A 27,750-nucleotide genomic window follows, 5' to 3' on the forward strand; every position below is an offset into this window, starting at 1 on the left:
CCACTATAGAAGCTTCCTAAAATATATGTTTATATGTGTATAAGAAGAATTTAAATTGAGTTTTTCTGCAATGGGACAATGCCACTACTAGACATCACAAGCAAGCAAATAGAAAGCCCAGCGCCAAGAATAGGTTATCTCTTTAGGGTTTGTTGGCAAGTGAAATCTCATATACCCCTCCCTAAAACAAGGGACTATTTTCAATGCTTCTAGCCATCCTCTGAAACTGACAGCATGACCCTACTGATGAATGCACCACATACTTCAGTCCTAGAACATGAAGAAATGAAGCCGGTATTGACTTGGAAGCCTCATCCATATGGACAGCTTTCACAGTGCTGGAAAGTCCTATGCACTGTAACAGAAGAGAAATGTAATCACAAGTCTCACCTACCTGTAAACCCTGTGAGCTACAATAATGGCCAGCCTGTCAAGACAAACCCACTAGAACAATAGTGGCACTACTATCATATGAGTAACCAATCACTTTCTTATCGGATTTAATGATTTTTCACATGTTAAACTCACACCTATTTAAATAAGTCATAGATCATAGGGAAAATCTATTGATATTATTCTGCTAGATAGTTATGGTATTAAGTCAATTCCTAAAGACCTATTGTTATACCCATAGATCAGCATATCTTTTAACTCTCTTCAAAGAAATCTCTTTTTGTAGTAGATGGCAATTAACACAGAGACCCACAGTTAGCCAAGGTACAGAGAATATGAGACTTCAGAATGTTCAACCCTAAATTGCACAAGTCTCGGGGATCATTGTAGAATGGGGGTAGAAAGATTATAAGAACCAGAGTGTATAGATGCCTCCAGGGGTCCAGGGCACACACCCCTTGCACATACGCAGGCACAGTTAGACACTTGTACACATAATCAAAAAATAAAATCAAATCATTACAAATAGGTTACAATTATACTTCTTCTAGTTTTTCTCATTTTGTTCACAACATTTTCCCTCCAAATTCCTCAATTTGAAAATGAAGTTCATTTACTTTTTGTTTGTTTGTTTTTTGATTGCAGTGCCAAGAACCCATGCATGCCAAGAAAGCTTTCTATCACTGAGCTGCTTCTCAGCCCTCATAGTGTTTTCAAACAATAAGAGAAATAATGACATTTTGTATAACATAGTTTTAACCAATCCACAGTCCTTTATACCAAATGATCATTTCTTCATTATTTTCCAAATATTTGATATACTATATAATTTTAATTTAATTTCTTTACTGATCCAGCACCGTTTAGAGGAGAAAGTTCATTTCCATTTAATTATCCTTCTGGCTCTTGTATTCCTCATTTCTTGTTTAATTATATATAGTCAGAGACTGTAGCAGGTAGAGGCAGACAAATCTCTGTGAGTTTGAAGCCAGCATGGTTTACAAGAGCTAGTTTCTGGAAAGGCATGAAAGCTATAGAGAAACCCTGTCTTGAAAAACCAATAATAATAATAATAAAATAAAATAAAATAAAATAATAAAAAATAAAAAATCTCTATTTGGGATGTATTTTATTGAGATTTCTTCTGTGGCTAAATTCGTAATCGATTTTCACAGATATTCCAGAAAAATAGGGAAAGTGTACATTTCCTCTCAACAGTTTGCAAAGTAAAAGAAATACATTCACTCCGGGGACTTCATCATATCATGCTTGTACTAAATTGGATTTCTCGATTATATTCTTCATTACTGAATATTGCTTCCAACTTTTGACGTATTTGACATTTGAAATTCATACAGCTGTTTATCACCAGCTAAATTACCACTGAGCTTTGCCAGTTTCCGTGTATCTATAGTCTGTTTGCTGGGTTTGGTGTGTGTTTCTCTGATGAGATTTTTGACAATGAATTTACACAACCGCTGTGTCTCCTTAGTGAACAAAGTTTTGGCCATGATCTGTTCTTTCTTTCTTTTTTAAGGTTTTGTTACTATGCCTCATTCATTTATTTGACATTAATATTTTCAACCCTAATTTCATTCTTGACTTGATTTCTTAGTATATTTGTAATTATAGTTTTGATTATCCATTTTATCTTCATTTCATTTTATGTATGGCAATGCATGAGATAATTTATTTTTGATTTTTCACAATAGTATAACATTTTTATTCTGACAGAATTCAGATGATAGATATTTATCTGAATAATTGATGTTTATTTGAATAATTGGTGTAATTATACAAATTATTTTATTTTTTCTCTGTTGCATGGTGTTCTTTTGTTTTCCTTTGTAATTATAAGCATATAAATCTAGGGCTATTTTACTCTTGCATATCTGTACTTTGCACATTGCCCTATTTAGAGATCCATGTCATGAAACAATTAGTAGTTAGATTGCACTTTTGAATATTTTCATTGTAATGTTTCATTTTTAAGTCATATTTCATCCTATTGACTGAGATCTTGTAGTCCTGAGCATAGATCACAAGTAGGAAATACAAACTCAAACTCAGTTTTATACTGCTGTCTATTCAAAGACCAGATTATTTTTGTGACCCTATAAAGCATTGAGATTTCCTGCCACCGCAAAGTAGGTAATGAGTTCTTCAGGGGCATCAGCGGTCCTCTAATATAGCTCTTTGAAACAAAAGAATCCACAGCTAGCTGTTCTATTTGGGACATGAGCCATCTCCACTTCAGACTCCTGTCATAAATTCTAGGTTATTTCACCCATGATTCTCTTATGGTACAGAACAGGTTTTCATAATCCTCTTTTGGGTTATTGTTATCTTATTATAAAAGATATTACAAATATAAAAAATAAAGTGTGGTGTCATATGAACATGTAAGAAGCAGCTCCATACAGCCCAAGCCCTCACAGAAAAAGGTGACAGGGGTCAATGCAGAGGACCAAGTAGCAGCGACAGAGCCCAAAATGGAGTAAGAGAGCAGTGCACCCTGCTTGCTGAGCCCAAAGGCTCCAGCTCTAAGACCTACTCAGAATGAGAATAGCAAGGAGAAAGACATAAAAAGAGGAGACAAGGAGAAAGACATAAAAAGAGGAGATAATCACTTTGAGCCATGTGCTAATCCAACTAAAAGATACAGAGCCTTTATTATCAACATACCTGTGGACGTGAAAGGGCAGTCATTTAAAGACCAGGTTAAAGACAAACTTGGTCAGGTAACATATATGGAACTCTTAATGGACACTGAAGGAAGTCAAGGGAATGTCTGTTGTTGAATTCAAGATGAAAGAGAGTATGAAAAGAGTGATGAAGTTCTAAAGAAGCACAGTCTGAGTGGAAGACAACTGAAAGTCAAAAAAGTAGAGCAATGGAAAAGGCCATAGCTAAGACTGGTGGGGTAGATATCCTAAATTACCCTAACATCACACAAAAGCTTATCCATGCATTACAGGATGGAAGACTTGGAAGCAGAGCATTTGTAGCAAATCTGGATGATAAAGCTGGCTGAACAAAACAGAAGTATTTAGTATGACTGGTGGGGTGGTCTGAGCAGACATTCTGGAAGATTAAGATGGGCAAAGTTGTGGAATAGGCACTATGACTTTTGAACAAGCCACTGAAGCTGTGTAATTTTATAGATCAGTGTATGTCAAAATGAATGAGAGGGCCTTAACAAAGGGAGAATTTTTCCCCTCCTGAATGTTCATAGCAAACTTCCCTTGGACTCATTGGTATCAGCATGAGCTAGGACCTGGAGGGAAGCCTAGTGATGCCAACCACCTGAATAAAGGCATTAGAATGGGAAACCCGGGGCCTTCAGCAATAGGAATGGAAGACATAGGATTTGGAAAAAATAAAATTGGAGGCATAGAAGGACTCTTTGTTGGTGGTATGGAAAACATGGGGCAATTTGGATCTGGGATGAACACAGACAAAATGAATGAAATCCCAAGAAATGCACTGAATAATGAGGGATCACTACAAAGCAGGGAGGAGGTATAGCTGGAGACAAGGTCCCTGCATAATCCCTGGGATGGAGAACATGGGCCCTAGCATTGACCACATTGGTGGTGCTGGCATGGAGCCCATGGACACAGGCCTAGGCTATGGCATGGATCAAGTGGGATCTGCCATTGAGCATATGGGCCTAGTCTTGGACCACATGAGTTCAGTTAAGTGCATTGGCTCCAGTGAAAACATAAACCCATTAGGTCTTGATCATATGGCCTCCAGAATTGAGTGCATGGGACAGACCATGGAACACATTGGTCTGGCGCAGAGCACATGGGTTCTGGCTTGGGTTTGCCCTGGAGAAGTTTTCAATCTCTTGCCTTCAGGTAGGAATTATGATGTAAGACCTATAGGTGTTGACTGAAGTTTCTGTGCCACTCGGTCCTTGCAGCCATGCCATTAACTGTGAGCCAAACTAATTGAGTGTATGGGCCCTGCCATTGGGCTTATGGATAGCTTGGTGCTCACAGGCATGGGGGACAGCCTAGAGTATATAGGTCTGTGATGGATTGGATAGCCACTGGCCTGGAACATGGGGACCAAAAACATGGAGTACGTGGGTCTTAAGAGCACGAGAACCAACAGTCTTAAGTAAATGGGCCTGGAGCAAATGGGAGTCAAAGACCTGGAGGTTATGGGCTCTGCCATGGGCCTGACATTGGGTGCTAGCATTAAGAAAATAGGTCTGGCCATGGGTAGTGCCAGGAGGTGCTACTTTTGAACAAGCCATTGAGATGGATTGGGGCAACTTTGGAGGAAGCTTCGCAGTTTCCTTTGGCAGAGTAGACTTCTTGTCAGTTAACTGTGAGAAATCTCTCATTTGATTTTACATGAAAATTGCTAAAGGGCAAATTCAACAAAGGTGGCCATGTGCTTTACTCCAAAATCAAGATGGAGAACAGAAAGTACAAGGAGTGCGGTGTAGTTAAGTTTATCTGAACTTTCTGTCCCACCTGGTTTGGCAGCCGTTCAGTCTCAAAGAAACACACAGAGGTCTACATTTTAAACATAAACTGGTTGGCCTATTAGCTCAGGCTTCTTTTTTTTTTTTTTTTTTTTTATTCTTTTTTACTTAAAATTTCCAACTGCTCCCCGTTTCCCATTTCCCTCCTCCTCCTCCCACATATTGCCCCCTCCCCCCGCTCCCCTCTCCCTATCCCCACTCCACTTCTCCTCCCCCTAGTCCACTCCCCCTCCCTCTCGATACTGAAGAGCAGTCCAAATTCCCTGCTCTACAGGAAGACCAAGGTCCTCCCACTTCTATCTAGGTCCAGGAAGGTGAGCATCCAAACAGGCTACGCTCCCACAAAGCCAGTTCATGTATTAGGATCGAAACCTAGTGCCATTGTCCTTGGCTTCTAATCAGCCTTCATTGTCCGCCTTGTTCAGAGAGTCCAGTTTCAACCCATGCTTGTTCAGTCCCAGTCCAGCTGGCCTTGGAGAGCTCCCAATAGATCAGTTCCACTGTCACAGTGGGTGGGTGCACGCCTCGTGGTCCTGATTTCCTTGCTCATGTTCTCCCTCCTTCTGCTCCTCATTTGGACCTTAAGAGCTCAGACGGTTGATCCAAATTGGGTCTCTGTCTCTCTCTCGATCCATCGCCAGATGAAAGTTCCTGTGCCGTTCTCCTTGGCCTCTCGTCATCTCTCATTGTCCACCACATTCAGAGAGTCCGGTTTTATCCCATGTTTTTTTTCAGTAGCAGTCCAGCTGGCCTTGGTGAGCTCCCAATAGATCGGCCCCCCTGTCTCAGTGGTTGGGTGCACCCCTCATGGTCCTGACTTCCTTGTTCATGTTCTCTCTCCTTCTGCTCCTCATTATAACCTTGGGTAGCTCAGGCTTCTTATTAATTCTTACACCCTACATTAACCCATAATTCTTGTCTGTGTCAGCCACGTGGCTTGGTACCTTTTAACAATGAGGCAGTCTCATCTTGCTTCCTCTGTGTCTGGACTACTACTGCAAACTGACTCTTTTCCTCTTTCCATAATTCTCCTTTTCTCATGGCACCGTCTATACTTCCTGCCTGTCTACTGGCCAGTCAGCATTTTTTTTTAAAATAATACAAGACCAATGTCCCACAGCATATCGGTAACAATCAAAATATATATGCCACAATAGCATAGATATACTTTGCTGTTACTAGCACATGATGGGTAGGTACAGTATTAGTGAATGTTAGTCCTTTCTTTTTTCTAACTTGATTATTAAAAGAAAGTTAAATATTAGTTTTTTCAGGTTCAAGTACTTATCTATTTTCCAGACAAGATGTTCATATCTTGCTATGTAAGTGTAGATAAATTATTCTTTGGACTGTCAGTTAACAAATAAAGGCATGGGAAAAGTTCAGCCTTAGCTTAGGCTTGTTCCACTATCCAATATAACTTAAATTAACCCATTTATATTAGCCTATGTTTTGCTTGTGCCTTTCTACCTTTCTTTTATTCTGTATCTCCACTCTCTCCAGGTCACATTGCATCTCCCTGTACCTTGATTATCTCCTTCTACTTCCTCTCTTTTCCCCATAAGTCCCAACTCCCTAGTTATTGGAATTCAGCTTTTTATTACGCCTATCACACAACAGAATTTCACATAGTGTACAAATATCCCACAATATTTTTCTTTTTTGTCTAAATAAAAAAGAAAGGTGAAACTCTAAGATAACTCTTCCCTTGCCTTGGCAAAGTGTGGCAATTGCTTCATTTTATGTCCCACTTGTCCAGTTTGGATAGCATAACCTCAGCTGTCAAGGCAAGGGGAGTTTCTTGCAGAGATGAGCAGCTTTGCTATATTGAAAGCAAACTCCATATGGGGGCTCTTTGATTCTCATCATCCTTTTTAGAAGTAAATTGGTACTGCCAGGCACAGACAAGTCTCATAGTCATGAAAAGTCTTATGTTATTAAAATGTTTTAATGTCATATTCTGTAAGTCTCTGAAGTGTTTGAAGATGATTTATCTATTTAAAATATTTCTCTGCCTGACCTTAAACATACCTAATATGAGTATAAGTTTGATTGTTATAGCTGACTAACTATTAATCTGTATTTCTTAATTATCCTAAATGGTTTATAATAATAGCTTCCAAGGCCTAGACCTTTACATTGCATTTTTAAATGAAATACACGGATACAACACCTTAAACAAGAGTAGGAACATGAATACAGTAAAACAAAAATAGCCTTAAATTTGTATCATCATGCAAAAAATCCTAACCAAGAGTAGAAACATATATAGAGTATGTCCTAAAAAATAACTTTAAATATGCATCAATATACAAAACTCCATACCAATGGAAAACATTTGAGACTAGTTGTGTTTAAAAGAAGACTGAACAATCTACTCTTTTATTCCATCATTTTTATACTACACCTCCCTTTTCCCTTCAGAAAGAGAACCCTGAGTCTAATCTCCTTTGTTTCTGACCTAGACCAATAACAACTTATAACCAATCTCCCTGCATATGATGAGGAACATTTATAATCCATCAAATGACCAACTCCTCACTCCATCCCACATCTTGGGAATGTGAGCATCATGTTCTATTGACTTCATCCTATTATCTGGGGGTGGTGACATCTTTATAGGACTCAGAAAATTGTGATAATGATCAAGTAATGGGAGAACTAACTGTACTTTTTTTTTTTGCTTAGTCTCTATGTGATGGGAACTACTTATTTTTTCTATGACTGTCTATACCAATTTTCTTTTCTTTCTGTAGCATCTAAGTACATTTTTAAACATACTATATTTGTTCAGGGGTTTTCTCAGTATGGACTTGACTTTTTGTACATCTGCAGCATTTTCTGACCACATGGGGCAAATCTTAAACTGTTTGACTAGGCCCTTCACTGTGTGATTTTGACTTAAGGCACTGAAAGCTGGCTTCACCCTGTTCAGGTCTACCTAACTATCCTGCCTTCATCTAACCATGCCAGCTCTGGGAAGTTGCTATGTCTGTGTTTTGGCAGGCACTTATATCTAGTCTCCTGCTGCAGAGTAGTAGCACATCGGCTGCACATGGCAGGGCCCTTAAAGTGAGCTAGGCCTCTTAAATAAGCTGTTCAGGCTGTGAGCAGTAGGCTCTATATACATTCTGCACATCGAATACCAAATATATATGGATTTTCCTATAGGCTGCCAGTTCACAAAAAATGACATAGATACTTCTTATTAATTCTGAAAGCTTGGCCTTAGTTTAGGATTATCCCACTAGCTCTTATAATTTAACCCATTTATATTAAACCATGTTTTGCCTCATGGCTTTTTACCTTCTTTCATTCTGTATACTCAAAACTCCAGGTCTCATTGGTATCTCCCTGTACCTGATTATTTCCTCCTACTATCTCTCTCTGCCCAGAAGTCTGTCCTATATCTTCTATCTATTGGTCATTCAGGTTTTTATTATACCAATCACAGCAATAATTTTTATACAGTGTACAAACATCTCCCAACATGTAGGTCCATCCCTTTTTCAGTTCTCTGCTGGATGAACCTCTTAAGCAACACTAACCCTAAACATCAATCTACATCTTTAAAAGACAGGTGACATCTCTGTCATGGTCCCCGGACTCTGGGATCTTCAATACCCCTCTCCCTATTAGCTCTCCTGGAAAGCTAAGAATTGTGTATCTTCAGCATCCCTATATAAATGTTTCCACTGAAAGCAAGAAAAGGGGGTAATAATAATATTCATGGCCATATCATTCCAGGGACCAACTTTCTGGGGATGTTCCTTAGCTAAATGGTATTGTTATAATAACTCTTATGTACATTTTAAATATATATTATATATTATTTTTATGACATAATATATAATGTATATAATTATATACACTATATATATATATATATATTAAAATGGAGAAAGGAACTCAAATCTCACTTTATAGTAGAGGCTATTGAGACTCAAGCAAGGCAGTTACCCAATACCCAGTTGGTGAGTCATGAGGACCAAAGTAGGGTTCAAGTGTTCTGACATCTACTATGGTAATTTTAAATTATCCATGTCTAATATCACTAGCCTATTGTCACCAGGATCTCCTCTGGAATCCAGTCAGCTCCCTAATCCTTGTGACTTCTGTTAAAAGAATTCAGATGAGATGTAACTCAATGTAGAAAACAAGTTGAGCACTACAGAGCAAAGTAGAGCATTGTCAACAAGCAAGAGTAGAAAATGGCCAGAAACAACCTGCATTTTAGGCAGGGTTACACTATTTCTAAGGTCTTTAGGACATCTTTTTCAAAGGGTATTGTTCTGTCCAGGTATTGGCAGACCCACTATGATGATAGGGCAATGGTGTGTGCTTAGTCTTTACCAAAAAGCCTTCGGCTAAGTGATCAGCATATAAGATTTAGATAGGAATCTATTAATGCCTTTCTAGATCATTTACAATGTCATATCTCCACACAGAGACAACTTGACTCTGATCCTACTCTTTAGATCAGCAATTAGAGTCCAGCAGTTTCAATATTGGTTTGACAAACTGCTGATTGTGAAGGAGAGGGCCATGCGCAGTGACTGCCACACCTGCTAATATCCAACTAGCTGCCTAACACTATGGATTTTTCAAAAGTGCAATTTGCTTTCCTCAGTTTCAAAGAAAAGCAAACAGACTACTTTCACAGAATTGGGGGAAAAAATTCTTCTCTCATTATCTTAATAGCAAAAAAGCAAATGGAATTTTCAGATATTTGATAGCTAATCCTCTTCTAAAGACTCACCATTGACTTCATTTTTTTTTTCATTATGTCTTGTATCCCTACTCATCCAGATGCTGATTCTATTAACAAACTTTGAAGGGGCTGAGATCACACATGATTCTGAGTCATGAGTAGCATGGTCTAGACTGAAGAGAAGAGTAAGGAGCTGTCTGCAACATCATATGGTTATCCCTAAGATTTGCCTTTAAAAATTGCCCTTTTGTAAGGATTTCCAGGAAGGAAATGTGAGGAGAAGAAAGACATTCTGAATCAGGCACTTAGAGATTGCTTTTACTAAGGACTCATTACTTGTGTGTGCCTACTTGGTAACTGAAAGCAGGGTGCAAACCTGGCATCTCCGCCCTCATTTTGCATCTCCTTTCCTTTGGCTTAGACTCCTGCTTGACTCTGTCCACCTGTCATACCCTGGTAAAGGGTGAAGGGACAGGAATAAGTCACTGTCATACATGTGCAATCACCTTGGATTTCAGGAAGAGCCAAACCTTGGAGGAAAGCAAATCCCCACCCACAGGAAGGCAACAGTCCACAAGAATGAGACTGCACCCCGAAACAGAAGTAATCTCCTGTAGGAAGCAGATAGGTTCCCTCAGACAATGATGGCAATTAACAGATTAACCATCTATTTTATAGTTTCTTCTCACAGCCTAAGTCTTCCATGTCTTGAGATAATGAGCCCTAGCAGGAGACATCTGCTGAGGTACCAGAATTCCAAGGGCGCTTTCATTATAATGGAGTTTGCTCGAGTATCGCCCACGATAAACAAAAGCAATATGAATGACCAGGAATTGGCAGACTTCACAAATGGAGCTCCTACCTGCTCTGCTCTGTCCAACCTGTTCAGTGAAGTAACTGCCAACCTTGTGTGCAGTTTCAGCTCTGCTCATCTGGCTCTGAGCGCTCAGCACACTGGCAGGCAAGGGGGAGCAGGAAAGTTCGATTCATCTCTTGAAGCTGTGCCCCCCTTGAATGCCTTATCCCCTTCGCTGTCAGCTATAGAATATATAATGCACATTTCATAAAAGCAAAACAAAGGAGGCCTCCTGACCAGAAAGCATTCAAGAAGGAAAGAGCAAAGTACAATTACCTGAAAGAAGACTCAGTCCACTGCCTGCAAAAGGCCCAAATCCGCAGATGCCACAGAGACATGTGGAGACCTCAGTAGAAAGATTCTTTTGTCCCAAAAGAGGAAGGTATTGGAGCATTTGAGGCCAGGTTGTGAACGAGAGCCTCTGTCTGACAGAAACAGTGTGGCCTTATCCCCAAACAACAAAACTCAAAACAGCTTTGGGCAGCTAGAGCTTACCTATACACTTTGGCTGACAAAGATCTCAAGTCATAGGTTGCCAAGCTTTGTCATTCAGCTTCATCTCCTTACCTTGGGAATAGACCTGAACTTGACTTTTGTAAGCCAAGAGCACTCAAGGAAAGTCTTAGGACAGAGAGTTCTAGAAGACGTCTGGCTGTTCAAAGCTCTCTAGTTAAAAAAAACTATTTCGGTCAGTATGTCTTTTGAATTCAATCCTACGGACAAAACTCCCAGCTTACATTATTTCATAATAACATGACTAAATATGTCACACACTCCCTGATCAAAATTCCTCCATGGCCATGTAGGGAAGTTACAAACCTCTTGTTCCCAACTTCTATCAATACACCTTGACTGAACACAAAAAGTGAAATAAATCCCTTTAACGCTAGTTCTACTGGTCTGCCTCAGTAGCCACCCAGTATATTCGAGGCAAGTGACTAGGGTGATTTTGGAGTTCCATTCATTCACCCAGCATCGAGGACCCGGAAATGCATTCTATTAAAGAAATTCATTCATATTTGCGGGCCATATGTATCATTTCATTTACTTCTGACTATTAGGTGATGTGGAAATGATTACTACCAAATTCCATCACAGCTGTAGAAACGGAGGTACAGTCTTCTCAGGATGATGTAGGTAGGAAATAAAAGATCTATAAAAACATTATCCCCAGAAGTCTCAGCTTCCAAGTTCATATTATCTATTCTCCTTTCTTTCTGTCCTATTCCATAGGGGGTAAAAAGGACTCTCAATTAGCGGGGAAGCACTTGGAGGTTTCTTTTGGGTACTGATAAATTTTAATCTCACCTGACATTTTGCAATACCAAGGCAACAGCACAGACTAAGTTGCCTTTCCCTGCCCTGCACTGGTCATCCTTCTCATACTGCAGTCAATATTCACTGCGCATGGATTAAACCCTTTCCCCCAGCTCAGACGCTATGTGAGTCATTGAACGAGTGACACAATAAACGGGCATTTATTCCCAGTTTTCAAGAGTTTCTCAGCACGGGAATAAAACAAAACAAAACAAAGCTTCTTCGGCAACATGTAAGAACAGATGGAAGTTTTTAAGAACAATAGTGTATAATGCAAAGGAGTCCAGGTTGTTCAACGGGGCTCCTTAAAGCAGCACGGGAAATGCCCTTGTTCAAATCTCTTAAATTTCTTAAGCAGTGGTGGTAACAGAAGTTCATGGAGCTGTGAAGGAGCCCAGAGTGATTCCCACCTCACAAACATTTCCAAACGGTAACAAACTGCCTTATTTCTACAAAGCTTGTGCACGCCAGGCAAATTGTTTTATGGAAGCAGAGATCTTCCTCCATTTTGGTTGCCTAAATCTCTGAATATGTTAATTAATATTTCATAGCAGATCTCACACTGATTTGTCTCTGTAGTAATCATGGATAACAGACTCCTATATCCTATGAATTTTGAAGAGTAAGCCCCAATGATTCCAATCCATACAACAGGGTTGCAGTAAGAAATAGGCCACTCTTGTGTAGACTAATTGCATTTATTCAGTGAAAGGAAGTATGCTAGAATTTGCTCATAAAAGTTCAAAGAGAGGCATGCCTTTAATTCCAGCACTTGGGAGGCAGAGACAGGTGGAGCTCTGTGAGTTTGAGGTCAACCTGGTCCACAAGAGCTAGTTCCGGGTCAGGCACCAAAGCTTTAGAGATATCCTGTCTCGAAAAACCAAAATCAAAACAACAACAACCACAAAAAAAAAAAAAAAAAAAAAAAAAAAAAAAAACTCAGAGAGTCAATTGCTCATTCTCTAAAAGTTCTATTTGCCAGTTATAAAACGCAAACCACAACTTGCATATACACACACAAACACATACTCCACACACACACCACACACACAAAGGTAACAAAGACTCAGATTTTCATCACTTTAACTATTTTATATTTTGCTACCTTCCATGGTCTTGAGGTTATTTTCAGATACTGTGTGTGTCCATGTGTTGGAAAACTTTCCCAGAACTGTATTCTAAGACATCATACTGGAAATTTGAAATCAGTCTTCGGTGAGTGTTTATGCTATGATAGTCAGTTAACACTACAAATCAAAGCCTTTTCTCCCCCTAGAGAGTCAGTTGTTACACACTGCCAGCACAGCACTAAAGAAAAGCTTTCTCTCCCATAAAAATAACGCGAGCAGCATATCTTTAATTACAGGTCCCGGGCAAATACAGGCCCAGACACAGCTGTGTACAAGCCTGCAGAGGAGACGGATGAACAACCAGAGGCTCATGATAATGAAGAGGATGTCACAATGGGCAGCCTTCTCAGTCATGCTGCCTAACTGGTTAACAGTTGACCGGGGTCTTAGGGGAAGGCATTCATTCACAGTGTTTCTAGATTTTCAGATGCACTACCCAGAGAAGTCTGCCAAGAGTCCGTCAGAAGCTACTAAAGTGGAGAAGTACAGATTGTAATGCAGGACAAAACGAAGTTGTCAATGAACCAGAAATGGTTCACCGCCAAACACCATGAGAGCAAAGTCCCCATCACTCAGGAAGGGCAGAATGCCCCCGGGAGCCAAGAAAGATACTGGAAAGTGAGCCACATGAGGTGAATTTCACATTTTTGAACTCAGTGCTTTCATTCAGTTGACATTTAGATAGGCTTTAGTTTTGAAGATGCCATCTATAATGCAATATTCTCCAACAGATTTCTCCTAGGCTAGAAAATACCCTGTCTTCCCTGTAGCATACTACCAATGTATGCTGTCAAAACCTGAGAATTCACCATCTGACTATTGAGCCCTTGAGGCTAATGCAACCCAGTTACTAAATTTCAGATTATACTTTGTTTTAATATCATAGACTTAAACTTATATGACTTTATGTGGCCAGTAGCTATCCTATTTGGACAAATTCAAATCTAGGAAATTTATAGCATGCAAACAGCATTCAATCAGGCTGGATCTAAGTCTTATAATTGGGATAGCAACTAAGTATGGTTCACTGGTTCAGATGGTTTATTAAAGTATAGTCAGATCTGTAGGATCCTTTAAAGGCTATATTTCTGTTATGTATTTTTAAAAAGCCAGTCTCATTACTTAATAATAGCATTTTAGTCAATGCCCCAGGAAGTGGTCCCCGTGAGCTAGGTAAGAAAGCCCGTAAGGATTTTTTTTTTTTTTTTTTTTTTTTGTCAAAGCTCTTGCCATTAATTTTATCAGATCTACAATGTGGTCTAGTCCAGCTTTTGAGTACATCTTGACCAGTCAGAAATATCATATCCACCCATTTGTGGATGCATCTTCTGTGCATCAGGTTCTTACTGAGTTGGATCCTCTGATCCCTGACTGTGGAACTAGCACCGCTACAGTCTCTGTGATCTTCACCCCATCTTCACATCTCCTGGACCTATAGTTTTAAACAACCTTCTGTTCTTTCACATTGGGATAATATATCATCCCTAGCTTCCAGGGGCCTTTCCCATGGAACAGAACAATACCTGGAGAATCACCACAGCATGACCCACTTAGCAGACCCAATCTCCTGTGATTAGGAGGCTCCTCAGCTAGGGTTAGCTATGCCAATTTGCACAGGTGAAATTGGAACCTGAATCATCCTTCCAAAAAAGGAGACAGCCAGTCCTTTGTGGCTGGTGATAGAGTTGGATCCTGTGAATATCTCATCTAAATCTAATTTTAACTTTTGAAATTTATTTCATGTGTATGGAAAACAGTCTTAGGCTCCAGCACATGTATACAATCTGTAATGATCAATTAGTATTTCTATCCCTATTCAATGCCTATTTCTATGTGCTAAGAACCTCCAAACGCTTCTAATACTTTCAAAATTGATAACAAATTAGTGTATAATTTAATTATTCTACTGTGCTGTAAAACTCTTGAACACTGAAAGAATCTTCATGGATATTTTTGATGGATTTTCATGTTAACTCTCAAAAGAACATAGAAATTACTTGAGGCTAAATCGATTTAATTTCTATAAGTCATAATACCTGGGCTCTCAGAATCAGGTTGGCTACATTTGTTTTGGCTTGGCTATTAGATAATAGTTTTCTAATTTGATGGTTGGTTTGAGATTTTTCTATTACTTATTTGTTTCTGAGGAGTTAGTATCTTTGTGTCTTTGTTTTATTTCTGATCAACTGGGTTTTCAAAAACATTAATTACATAAACTAAAATTTACTCTCTTCATCATATAGTTGCATCTATGAATATTTACAAACACAATATAGTGATGATCTCTATTAAGAAGCAGTTACAATCATAACGAAAGATTCCCTCTTGTCCCAATGCAGTCACTACTTTCTCTGGTCCCACGACAACATGATCTGCTTTGAGTCCTGGTTCTGCCCCTTCCAGAATGCCCTGTGATGGGATGAAAAAACAAGTGGATAGCTATGTTCCTTTGATGTCGTCCACTTACAATACTGGATCTAAGAATGGAATGTTTTGTTTCACTCGTTCAGGGGCCAAGATGAGGGTACCACTTGTTACAGTTACCAGGTACCACTGCATGCACCATAACCAGACCTGCCCAGAAGGCAGTAGAGGAGTTGACAGCCAACATTACTGACAGGTCATGGAAGTCTTCTCGGAGGAGGAAATACTTAACTGGTCTCAAAACAGGAGCCAAATTAAGAAAAGAAGGAACCTTCCAGGTAGAGAAGTTGGTGCCGAAATAGACATTAAATAGAACAAAGCTTCCTGTCCCAAAGAGGGCTATTAAGTAGCAAAGCATCCTATATTTCGGTGTGGAGACCAAAGGTAAATTAGACAGTCTTAAGATTCAAGTCCAAAATAGGTGTGCTCCTAAAATCCAGTAACCCTGGGCCCGAATAAAATTAATGCAAGCTCCCAGCTCCCAAATTCATTTGCATCAACAGCCTTACATGAACTTCATTAGTAACGAGGCAGAATTCTTTCAAGCTGGGAAGCCATCAGCTGAACCAGAACACATTCTACGGGAAGCCTCTCCCTGAAACAAGGGTTTGGGAAGATAAAAGCAGGGACTGAAGACAAGTTATCAAACTTCCCCTGACATGTAAGCAGGAGAAAATGATTTAATATTTAATAGGATTATAGACCCATTAGTTTTCCCATGGGAATTTTAGCAGGATGAAGTTGAAAAATAATGGGTAGAGATTCTAGGGAAATGTTTCTACGTTCGGAGGCAGTAGAATGCTTCAATAGTTGACCAAGTGATTTATTGTGGACAAGTCCCTTGAAATTTCTGGTCCTGTTTTCTTTCCTATCACACACACACAAGAGCACACATACACAAATGGAATAGTGAAAAAATAAAGTCAGGTCGGGCCATTTCAGAAATTATTTCCAGCTCTTCTACTTTGTGGTTTTAGAAGTTGACGTCAAAACCATTGCACTTAAGGAAGCTCACAGCACACTCTGAAGTGGAGCTCACATAAAGGCTGCATTCACGATGCCGAGGTTAAGTGAGCACAAAAGAGCTCTCTGTGGAGGTGGTGGGTGGAGGGCGGAGGGTGGAGCAGGAATCTAGGAGGTCTGTTCATGTACTCCATCACAGATCCCAAATAAACTCTTGAGGTTATTGTAGCAGTGGTGAATGTAAAAAGAAAAGCGAGCTCCCATTGGCTCTACCAACCACCCTGCACCTCTCCCGGGCCACCAAAAGAAGACCCTCAGGTCACTGTACGCTGTCATTTGCCTTTAGTAAAAGGTCATTCCAGCCCCATCTGTTCACACCAGCTGAAATGGAGTTCTAATCAGTTTTCCTGAGACGGCAGAAAGCTAGCAGAGCCGAGGACAGGTCAGTGTGTCCCACAGGTCTGGGGACACTGAGATGTCCTAAAGAGGGTAATTTTCTACTTCTCCACTGGGTCACTGCTTCCTTACTGCTCCACTTCATCTCCAGTTTGTGACTGCCCCTGCCCGACAGACGTACCACCAGCCCTGGACAATTTCTGACACCGTAGGTGGTGATCCAGCACTTTTCCTAGCTCATTTATTGCTGAGCTGGAACTCTGAGATATGAGACACCACAAGAAGGTCAGGTGCCTAAGAGGAGCCATTGTTGCCAAGCTGTCTTAGATTAAAAAGGACCCTAGAGAACTAGGTTCACTGATACTCAAATTTCTATTTTAAAAAAAAACAAATAACAACAAAAGCCAAACCAGTAACACTTCTCAAATAATCTTTTTAAGGAAAACCAAAATGGAGAAGAGATCTAAAAGTTATGATATTGGGGCAAAAATATAAGGTAGAGATGGTAGAAACTATTTACTCATTTCTTGTGTGTTTATTTTAAATAGACATAATATTTATACATATTAATGTGTACAGGATGATAAAATGATACTCTGCAGAATGTGTAATGTTATTCTCAGGGTAAGCATTTGCAACTTCTCAAACATCCACGCTTTCAGCGTGTTAATAATTCACAAGCTCCAGCTGGCCATGGTTGTACATGCCTATAATCATAACTACGGCAGAAGCTGAGTCAAAAAGATCACAATTTTTGAGACCAGCAAGGGTAACTTAGCAAAACTCTGTCTCAAAATCAAAAGCACCAAGAATGGAGCTCAACAGAATAGCACAGAGCGAGGCCATACAGGGCCTGGGTACGATGGTCAGTGCCAGGAAAAGAACAATTTTTCAAATCTACTTGTTTTGAATATAAAATGAAATGTTGTAGAATGAAGTTGCTCTATTTTGCTATAATTAATTATTCCTTTGTAATTGAAGTTTGGAACCCTAAACCCTACTTTCCCTATTGGCCCTGTTCCCTGGTACTCTTAACCTTTAGAGACCATCATTCCATTCTCCTCTTCAATATGATTAGACTTTTTAGCTTCTACCTATGAGCAACGATGCACCAAGTTGTCTTTTTGTGTCTAGCTTATTTCATAATGTGTCCCTATTCTAGCCATGTTGTTACAAGTGACAGAATTCTATTCTTCAAAATGAATCTGAAGCTCAGCCCTTATCCTCATCACAAGGACAGACACACACATACTTACAAGTATACGGTGAATGTCTGTGTACGATACATGACAGGATATAATCATCTTCTTATAGGTAATAGAGAAAAAAGGTGTCGTTATGCTGGACAAACATATGTTAATTCTCTATCCCTTCCCCAATGAAAGTAGAAAAACAAATAAAACAAAACAAAGACCTAGAACTTTCAGCTAAGAGTTTCTAATTTAAGAGAAAACAGGTACACTGAAATGTTCTTTGCATCAAAGGCAACAGACTTAGGCGCTGCAAAGACAGAAATCACACTTATGCGAAGTCTTATACATGTTTTCAAAATAAAGATCAAGATAAAGAATAACTGATTCTCAGCTTAGATGATTTCACTGCACCCCTGGCTTTGCATAGTTAGCTCCTCCTCCTTTACTTGGGAGTTGGGATTATTATTCATGGCAGCTAGTATATATTATCCAGACAGGAGGTGAATATAAACTCTTAATCCAGTTTTTCCTTTGAAATTTTTATAGTATCTTGAACATATTGGTCCCTCCCTCTGATCCCAATTCCCAGAAAGACCCCTTTTATCCTCTCCCTCCCAACCTCCTGTCCTACTTCTTAATTAATTTACTCATTTACTTATTTTAACCCTCTGAGTCCAATTAGTGTTGCCCATGTGAAGATCATCCACTAGGGTATGGAGAACCTATCCGTGAACATATCCCTAAAGAACAGTGATTCTCCCTTCCACGGCAGCCACCAACTGCCAACAGATCCTCAGCTGGGGGAGGGGAAGCCTTGGAAACCCCTCCACAATCAATATCTAAATTGTTAACTGGCTCGATCCTTTCTAAGCCTTGTGTAGATAACCTCTGCTGGTGTGAGCTCACGGGTGTAACAGCTATGTCATGTCCAGGGGACAGCATTTCACAACACATATCTCTGGCTCTTGTATTCTTTCTGCTGTCTTCTGCAATGCTTTCTAAGCCTCGGGGCTCAGGGGTGGACATAGATGATCGATTGATTGCTGAGCACTCACAGCTGTTTATTCTCAACACTTGGACCAAGAATGCAGCTTCTGCCTTAATCAGTAAATACTAAAGTAAGAAGCTTTTCTGACCAAGGTTGGGAGCTGCACAAATGTGTGGTTGTGTGCATAATTATTAAGAAGACAGTTGGAGGCTGGGCGGTGGTGGCGCACGCCTTTAATCCCAGCACTCGGGAGGCAGAGGCAGGTGGATCTCTGTGAGTTCGAGGCCAGCCTGGTCTACAAGAGCTAGTTCCAGGACAGAAACCAAAAAGCTATGTAAAAACCCTGTCTCAAAAATCCAAAAAAACAAAAAAAAAAAGAAGCAGAAGCAGAAGCAGAAGCAGAAGCAGAAGCAGAAGCAGAAGCAGAAGAAGAAGAAGAAGAAGAAGAAGAAGAAGAAGAAGAAGAAGAAGAAGAAGAAAAAGAAGACGACAGTTGGACAATATGACTATTTAGAAAAACGACATCAGTGGGTTCCCTGGAGCCTACAACTTTAGCCATAGTTTTTTGTTTTGTTTTTATCTTGTTTTTAGGACAAGGCATGAGTTTCATCTGCCATGGAGCAGACCGCAAATCCAATCAACAGAGAAGTTGGTCATCCCATCAACAGTTGTGCCACTATTGTAGTAGTGGGAACATCCTGGCTGGCAGGTTGAAATTGTTACATGAATGGTCCAGTGCTGGATAAGAGTACTGATCCCTTTTCTTTCCCCACAGCCTGCATACTAGTTCCCAAAACTACAAAAGCTAGGCAGCAGGAAGAGTTTCATGGTCAGTTCAGGATTAATGATCAAAGAAATGGTCTTTGAGAAAGACAGTACAAAGGTAGCAATGGACTGATTTAGTTTCTTAAAAGAGCTTTTTCTAGGAGAGAGATTAAATACACACACACACACACATTGACAAGTTTTATAAGACAATAGTCTGACAAAAAGCAAGGAAAACGTACTTCCTTTGTTCGCAGCAGGAGGAACAGGGCCTCTCATTATGAATTGCTACACAGCACATACACAGGGTTGCACGCACATGGTGCTTACTTGAATTATCAACATTTTGAATTAAATAGGCTGAGACCTGTCATGATGCATTCCCACCCCATTCTTGAATTAGCATTTTTCCAGTTATGAGAGCATCAGAGTCCCTGCCTATGTAAAATGCAGCTTTTCTACCCCTTCAGCTCTCAGCAATTAGAGTTGGGATAGAGACACCCACATTGATTACAACTAGAACAACAGGATGCTTGGGCTACTCCAGGTAATTAAGTCCCAATCTCAGGAGAAGGAGCATGCTCAAGTCAAGGTCTGGAACGTCTGCAGAGGCACAAAACCCTGTACTGAAAGTTTAGTGCTATAAGGAGTTGTTGCAACCTTTAAGAGCTAGAGCCTGGTGGAAGATATTAGGCCATTGGGGACTCCCATTTCTTTCCCTCATGTCTCATCTCCTGGATACTGTGAATTGTGTAATCCAATACCACGCCATAATCTCTCCATGGTGTATGGTTTCACATAGCTAGTGAGTGTAACCAACCATAAACAAAAATATCTGATACTGTCCCCGAATGAAACTCATCAAACTTTCCTCTTGTCCAGTTTATGGCTTCTGGCATTTTGTCATAGTAACCAAAGCTACCACAGAATCTGAGCATTGCCATGATTTGAAGAAGTTGCAGGTGATTCTAATTTACTTCCAAGACTAAGATCCGATTCACTAGATTCAATGCATAAGGATGCTAGTGATGAACTAGATGAGACAGTAGTTCATGGTCCTGGCTCCATCTTAGAATCCAGAGTTGTTCATACTAATCTTGAAGCATGGGCTACTCCAGGCTCTACTATATCAGGATCTCTGAGGGTACAGGACTAGAAGCCAAGTGCTTATAGTTCTTAAAGCTCTCTCTACAGTCCTAGGTTCTAACCATAACCAGTAGGTTAATAGTTGACCTACTGGGACTAGCAGGAAGACTCATGGGTGAGGATCATTCTTGATACCACCTGAATAGTATTGTCCCTGTCAGAGGACAGTACTTTGAATCACACTTAGAAAAATGGATGTCACATTTTCATTCTTGATAAACTAACTATTACTGGGCATATATGTGACTCCTTTAGAAATAACACTAATTGAATTTGGGTTCTGGATATAGAAGTTACTAGCTGATAGAAAGTATTTTCTCTGTTTGACTGTTGGCTTTGTGAAGTTGACAGAACACATCTTAATTATATTGATGTGCCGTTGTTCCTTTTGCCTTTACCACCAACTCAAACCATAGTTTTCATCTCAGAGGAAATATGAAAGTTTATTCTTTGCCAAATAGGAGTGACCCACATGACAGGTTTGAGCTCTGGAGCCAGGGACAGAGAACTGCAAATGGCTAGGAAATTAGAAAAGATGTGCAGAGCCTCAGGCAGGCATAACATACTGCATATAACCAGTGTGAAAGTGTGCTTCCCTGTCTCAATGACATTTATACAAAATCATATAAAAATGACATCATTCTAGCAATGGTTCTGTAACAAATTACATAATGCTACACTGATTAGTCATGATTCCCCAAGATCATTCTCTGTCATCTTCACCAATTCATTCTGGATATCCATTTTGGTGTCATGTTATCTAATTCCTTACCTGAATTTTAATGGCCTTTATCCACTTCATCAGGGATAGAGAATATGGATTCTGGTTGCTCAAATGACATGTGTCCAACATAGAGATGGTTAATGAACTTTTATAGTCACAAAACAAAAGGAAATCATTAATTAAGGCATGTGTGGGAACATATGGTAGAATTCTTTAGGAAAGGAGAGAAAATTCCATAGAGATTTTCACTCTGTCTAATGACAGTCTTAGCCATTCGGTGGGTAGAAACTAGTGGTCAGTACATATATTCCCAAGGTTTTACCTGATAGTTGAGAAAACATTATGTCAGATACAGAAGTGGGCTATTAAAGGAACTAGATAGCACAAGATAACATGACACAGGATTTGAATCAATCCAACTGTCCACAATCACAAAGATCCACTCAGCCAATCAGGAGTGGAGAATAGTCAACATCAAAATGACTTACAGGGGCAGAGGACACTTGAGTTTTCATCAGCAATCCCATTCCCAACTTTACTATCCAATGTAAGTCAAAGATTTCAAGGTAGAGTGGACTGCCTGCTCCCGTCTTGTGTTGACAGTCCAGCCTACATACTCATATATCCATGCCCCCCAAGAGAGCAGCTCTGGGAAGAAGATGAAAGATACCCTAATTGAAGGAGGGAAGGTAAAATTGTTCCAGTGGTTCTCAGACTTCTGCCTGGACAGGCATCACCTGGCTGGCTTGTTAGATTCTCCTTCTCAGAGATGCCCATTTACTCATCTGGGACGAGACCTGACACGCGGACAAGTCTCAGCTATTGAAGACCCTCTCCTAAAAGTGAACCTGAGATCCTGGACTGTCCTGTTCCTCTCTTTTATATTATTGTCCATGACACTACCAAGAAAAGAACATTTTGGGCCTGGCTTTAGCTCTTTCTATACCTCCATGACCACCCAAACTTGGGCATGGACTGAGGCAGCACTTGAAAAATGCTTTGAAAGGCGCTAAGGCACTATTAAAGGAAAATAACATGCATAAACAGACTCAGTGGTTTCGAGGGAGCTCCCGGCCTATTCACCACCATCTGCAAAGGGCTCTTTGTAGCAGGCAGAAGGAGAGAGAGTTGGTGGGGGCTGGTTTCCACACAAAATTCTTGTTTTCATTTTGCTGTTGTTTTTCATCTCCACCCCCATATTTTCTCACCACTACCCTGGGCTCACTCCATTTCTTGCCCCAGGAAACCATCTATCATGGTTATAAAGAAGAATAAGAACATTTTAGAGATGTAAATTTATGGATGTATCCTCAATGCTGTAGTGTACTAAAAGATAATAAATAAATAAGAGCCTTTTCATAAACACCAGGGAATGTGAACTTACTTTAAAAGCAAGAGGATTTTCCTGAAACTGGAGGACACCGAGCAGAGCACAAACATAAAGTCACGTTCACTTTAAAAGTCAAAGGAAAGACAAAGGCTGGCAGGGAAGAAAGGTGGAGAGACCCAGAGAAAGGAGAAAATGAATAATAAAGGGAAGCTCTGAGTCAGACCACTGTACACAGGCGTCTTTTCTCAGTCTGAGAACACTCTTTCCAAGAGCTGCGCCTATTCAAAACTAACATTCTCATAAGGTCCTTAGCTCCTGAGTCTCATAAAGGACCTCAGAGCTCACGCTAAAGTTGCAAAATAAGTGAATAAAAATAATCAAAGCACAGTGAAGCCACTATTTATCTAAACTTTGAACTTAGCAAGGTCTCTGGAATTGTATCTGGGCAACTGCACCAATGGACGCCCCCACTACTACAACGTTTTTCCTGGTTGAACGCAGGCACTCACTAACCTTTAGTGTTTACTTTTCGCGATACCAACCAACCACCTGCAATATTTCCCAGAGTGTCAGGGAAGACAGGAGTTGTTTTGCTCTTTATCACGGAAACACATGTGACAACACTGAGTTTCAGGACTAACACTTCCTAAAGTCTGCTAGCTACAACTACACTGAGTCCACTTGGCTCTTCCACCACTTTTAAAATTATTTCTGCTGTTGGAGTTTCTGTCCCAACTGCCTGCTCCCAAATAATAACTCAGAGGTTTAATATAAATTATAAATGCTTGACCAATAGCTCAGGCATATTACTAACTAGCTCTTACAACTTAGCCCATTTCTATTCATCTATGTGCTGCCCCGAGACTCGTGACTTTTACCTCTAACCCATTTTGTATGTCCTACTTATTCTCCATCTGGCTTGCAAGCCCTATCTATGACTTCACCCTTCCTCATCCCATCATTCTCAGGTTGGCTTTCCTGCCTAACTTTATCCTGTTCAGCTATTGGTCAGTCAGCTTGCTTATTAAATCAATCATAGTGACATATATTCACACAGTATACAGAAGGATTATTCCACAGCATTCTGTCATATTCAAATAATAGTTTCAAATGACAAATACTTATAAAACTTTTGATTCACTATCTCATTTTGCACCTCCAATCAGAGTATCAACTAGAGCTTTAAATGGAGACTCCTAAAGCCACAACCAAAGACCAACTGAATTGGCTTACTGACCCTTGCCATTGACACCTTTCAAAGCTCCCCAGGGGAGTCCATTGTGCAGCTCTCTTAGTTTGCTCTCTATTGCTGTGATAAAACACAAAGACCACAACCAACCTGAGGAGGAAAGGTTTTATTTGGCTTACATGTTCTGATCACACTACACTATGAAGGGAAGTCAGGGCAGGAACTCAACGTAGGAATCTGGAGGCAGAAATTGAAGCAAAGGAGTGCTGCTTACTAGAGTGTACCTCTGCTTGCTCAGTTTGCTTTCTTTTTTTTTCTTTTTTTTTTTTTTTTTTTGGTTTTTCGAGACAAGGTTTCTCTGTGGTTTTGGAGCCTGTCCTGGAACTAGCTCTTGTAGACCAGGCTGGTCTCAAACTCACAGAGATCCGCCTGCCTCTGCCTCCCGAGTGCTGGGATTAAAGGCGTACGCCACCACCGCCCGGCTCAGTTTGCTTTCTTAAACAGGATCACCTGCTCAGCAGTGGCAACACCCCCACACACAGCGGTCTGGGACCTCCCATCTCAAGTACTAATCAAGAACATGTCTCCACAGACTTGCCTACAAGCCAGCCGATAGAGGTATTTTCTGAAATGAGATTTGTTTTCTCAGAAAACTCTAGTTTGTGTCAAGTTGACAGAAAACTAACCAAGGCAGCTTCTTAGGTTAAGAAACCCTTGCATAGAGCACGCTTCTAGGCAGGCTGGAAGTCCTGCATCTACAGCAGGTTCCCAGGCAAGGTGATACTTCTGCCAGAAAGAGGATCACAATTTTGGGGGAAAAATCTTAAAGGAAAGTGGGTACCAGTCATTAAAAGCCTTTGTAGTGATGGGTGGGCCACCATTAATAGGAAGGATCAGATTGTATGCAATATATCCTTCAACAAGAGAATGTACCGTGCTCTTGAATGCCTTTACAGAGGACAGACAGTTGGATGTGTGTAGCAGCATGAGGGAAGGTTGTTTTGAGAGTTCATAGCTTCCTTACTACTTAAAACTTGTAGCAGTTGAGATACAAAGATCCAAGCACTTCTCTGATAAAACAATAAAAGCTAATGCTTACAATCTCTGTTTCAAAGAACTTTACCCTAGAGATGTTCTTGTCTTTCCAGTTTTTATTCACTATACCTGAAAGTTCTATGTCCCCAACTAATAGATATCAACATTTAAACTCAGAGACGATTACAGACTCATGGCTATTGCTAAAGTATTTTACAAATAAGAGCAGTCACATCAAGGATTTATTAAATTTAGATACACTAGCAAATTCATAATATAATTATGCCAATACTTCTCACAAATAAATGTGTATCCCAGTACCCCAGGTTTTGCTAAAACGAAGGTTTGGATGTAGTAGGTATGAGGGAGTCAAGGTTGACCTTCAGAGCACACTGCTGGTATCCCTCCAAGAGATACACTCATAAGCATCAAGGAATACAGCACAGCTTCCTTCAGTAAATTCAGCTGTACTCAGCTCTGACATTTGATGACTTTAGCTAGCTTTGCCACTCTCAATATTGTGTTGTTTTATTAGGGACATAACAAATAGCTAAAAGAATGGACAGAGAATTCTTCCATGGAACTGTGTCATTAGAAAAAAAATGTGCTTTTTTGATCGTTATATTTTAAACTACTAATTACTATCTTTTAAAAAGTTACAGGCACCCTCACTTACTTCTACCTTCATCATTTTTATATTTAAGGTGCTTGCCAGGTGGGATAGTACACACCTTTAGCCCCAGCACTAGGAAAGCAGAAGCAGATAGATAGATAGATCTCTGTGAATTTGAGGCCAGCCAGGACTACAGGACGAAACCCTATTTAAAAAAAAAAAAAACTGTTTGGATGCTCACCTTCCTGGACCTAGATAGAAGTGGGAGGACCTTGGTCTTCATGTAGAGCAGGGAATTTGGACTGCTCTTCAGTATCGAGAGGGAGGGGGAGTGGACTAGGGGGAGGAGAAGTGGAGTGGGGATAGGGGGAGGGGAGTGGGGGGAGGGGGCAATATGTGGGAGGAGGGGGAGGGAAATGGGAAACGGGGAGCAGTTGGAAATTTTAAGTAAAAAAGAATAAAAAAAAAAAACCAAAAAAAAATATTTAAAAAAAAAAAAAGGTGTTTTCTATATTAAAATGGGATGTGAGAGGTTTTGGTCCAGTATTAACAAAAATAAAAACTGGAAGCATGTATAATTTTTCATGCAAAAGTTTTAATTTGAAGAATGGTGGTTAAGGAAAAATGAGAATTCCAAGGAATTCAGGCTGTCCATCAACAGAGAGAAAACACAGCATTTTGTTAGATTCTTTGCAGGGTCCTAGGGATTTAATCATGAAGGGTTTTTTTGTTGTTGTTGTTAATTTCTTTCTCATGGTTTAAACAGACTCTTCCACGTAAGATACAAATACAGAGCAGTGGCCAAGTTGTTATCAGAGATTTTCTTGTACCTGGGAGGCTTCCTTGGATAGGGTAAGGGAAAGAGGAACTGACACATTCTACACATTGTGGACACAAGGGGAAGGTACTCAAGAGGGTCACAGGCTCTATAGACAAGGGCATGAGTGTCCCTATTAATATTTTAATATGAAGCTACTTTCAGGAACTGTATTCAAAATGAACGTGTATGAAGTCAGCATTGCTTCATGATATAGTTTATTACTTTCGTTTGAACATGGGTCTATGGGAAAAAAATTATCATTTTTAATTTATAAAAAAGAAAAACCTATGTGGATTGGGGAAAGGAGAAGGTATGTAACTCATATTTTGAAAATAAACACTTTTTCTTGGCTTCTGTCAAAGGGGAAAAATTATCAACTTTCCAAAAATGAATTCCAACCTCAGAATACAGGCAGCTCTTATGTCAGACTTGAGATGTTGAAAATGAGAGCAGTGTTTATTTGCAGAAAGATCTCCCAGTTGGCAGTGTCATTAAGATTATCCTCTTTCACTTCCCATGAGATATAAGGGAAGGGATTTCAAAGGTCTCCAAAAGAATGAAAAACGTCACCTCCTCCCAACATGCACAGTGTAGCTGCACTTAGTCTGAGTGTGTGCCCAGTCTTTGTTTTCAGAGTGCTGTCACATTTTCATCAGTGACAAGAATAATGGTGCTCCTATTGCTCTCATATAAATCATCACTTTTCACTCTAATATTTATAATACACTTATCACAATAATAGTTCAGGTTTCCCACTGCTCCCATGACTTTGGTAATGACCTACTAAAACCCTGGTCTTGGCTGTGCTTCTTGTTTTGGCCATTGGAAGAACAGCAACTTAGAAGCAAGTTAAGAGCCTGAAAAACCAGTGACCTGTTCTCTCTCTGTGATGCTTCCATTAGAAGTTCGTGAGAAATGTGAGGAGAGTAGCTATCCCAGCAGGGCCCAGGGAGGCAAGCGGTTCCCCAGCTGGGCAACAACTGCCAACAAACACATGCCCAGTCTAGGAGAGCTAGCTAGATTCAGCCCATTTCAGAAATAAGACACCAATTGCCAGACTCAGACCAGTGAGGTTGTTTTTGAATATGGCTTCCTTCTTCTGCTAGTAACTACATAGTCTGCAGAGGAAATCGGGTCTCTAACTTGTTCCCGCATGGGACACTTAATTCAAGCTTACCACAGTCCCAGAAACATGATTGTCTCAGGTTCCAAGTAGGCAAAGTCAGGGAGACTTGAGGCAGAAAAAGAGCATTTTG

General features: G+C 40.1%; 1 pseudogene; it reads left to right on the forward strand.

Moving 5' to 3' along the window:
• Positions 1–234: 234 nt before the first annotated feature.
• Positions 235–4,869, forward strand: LOC130880965 (heterogeneous nuclear ribonucleoprotein M-like; annotated as a pseudogene).
• The last annotated feature ends 22,881 nt before the right edge of the window (positions 4,870–27,750 follow it).

Source organism: Chionomys nivalis, chromosome 9 (genome assembly GCF_950005125.1).
Source record: "Chionomys nivalis chromosome 9, mChiNiv1.1, whole genome shotgun sequence".
Lineage (NCBI taxonomy): Eukaryota > Metazoa > Chordata > Mammalia > Rodentia > Cricetidae > Chionomys > Chionomys nivalis.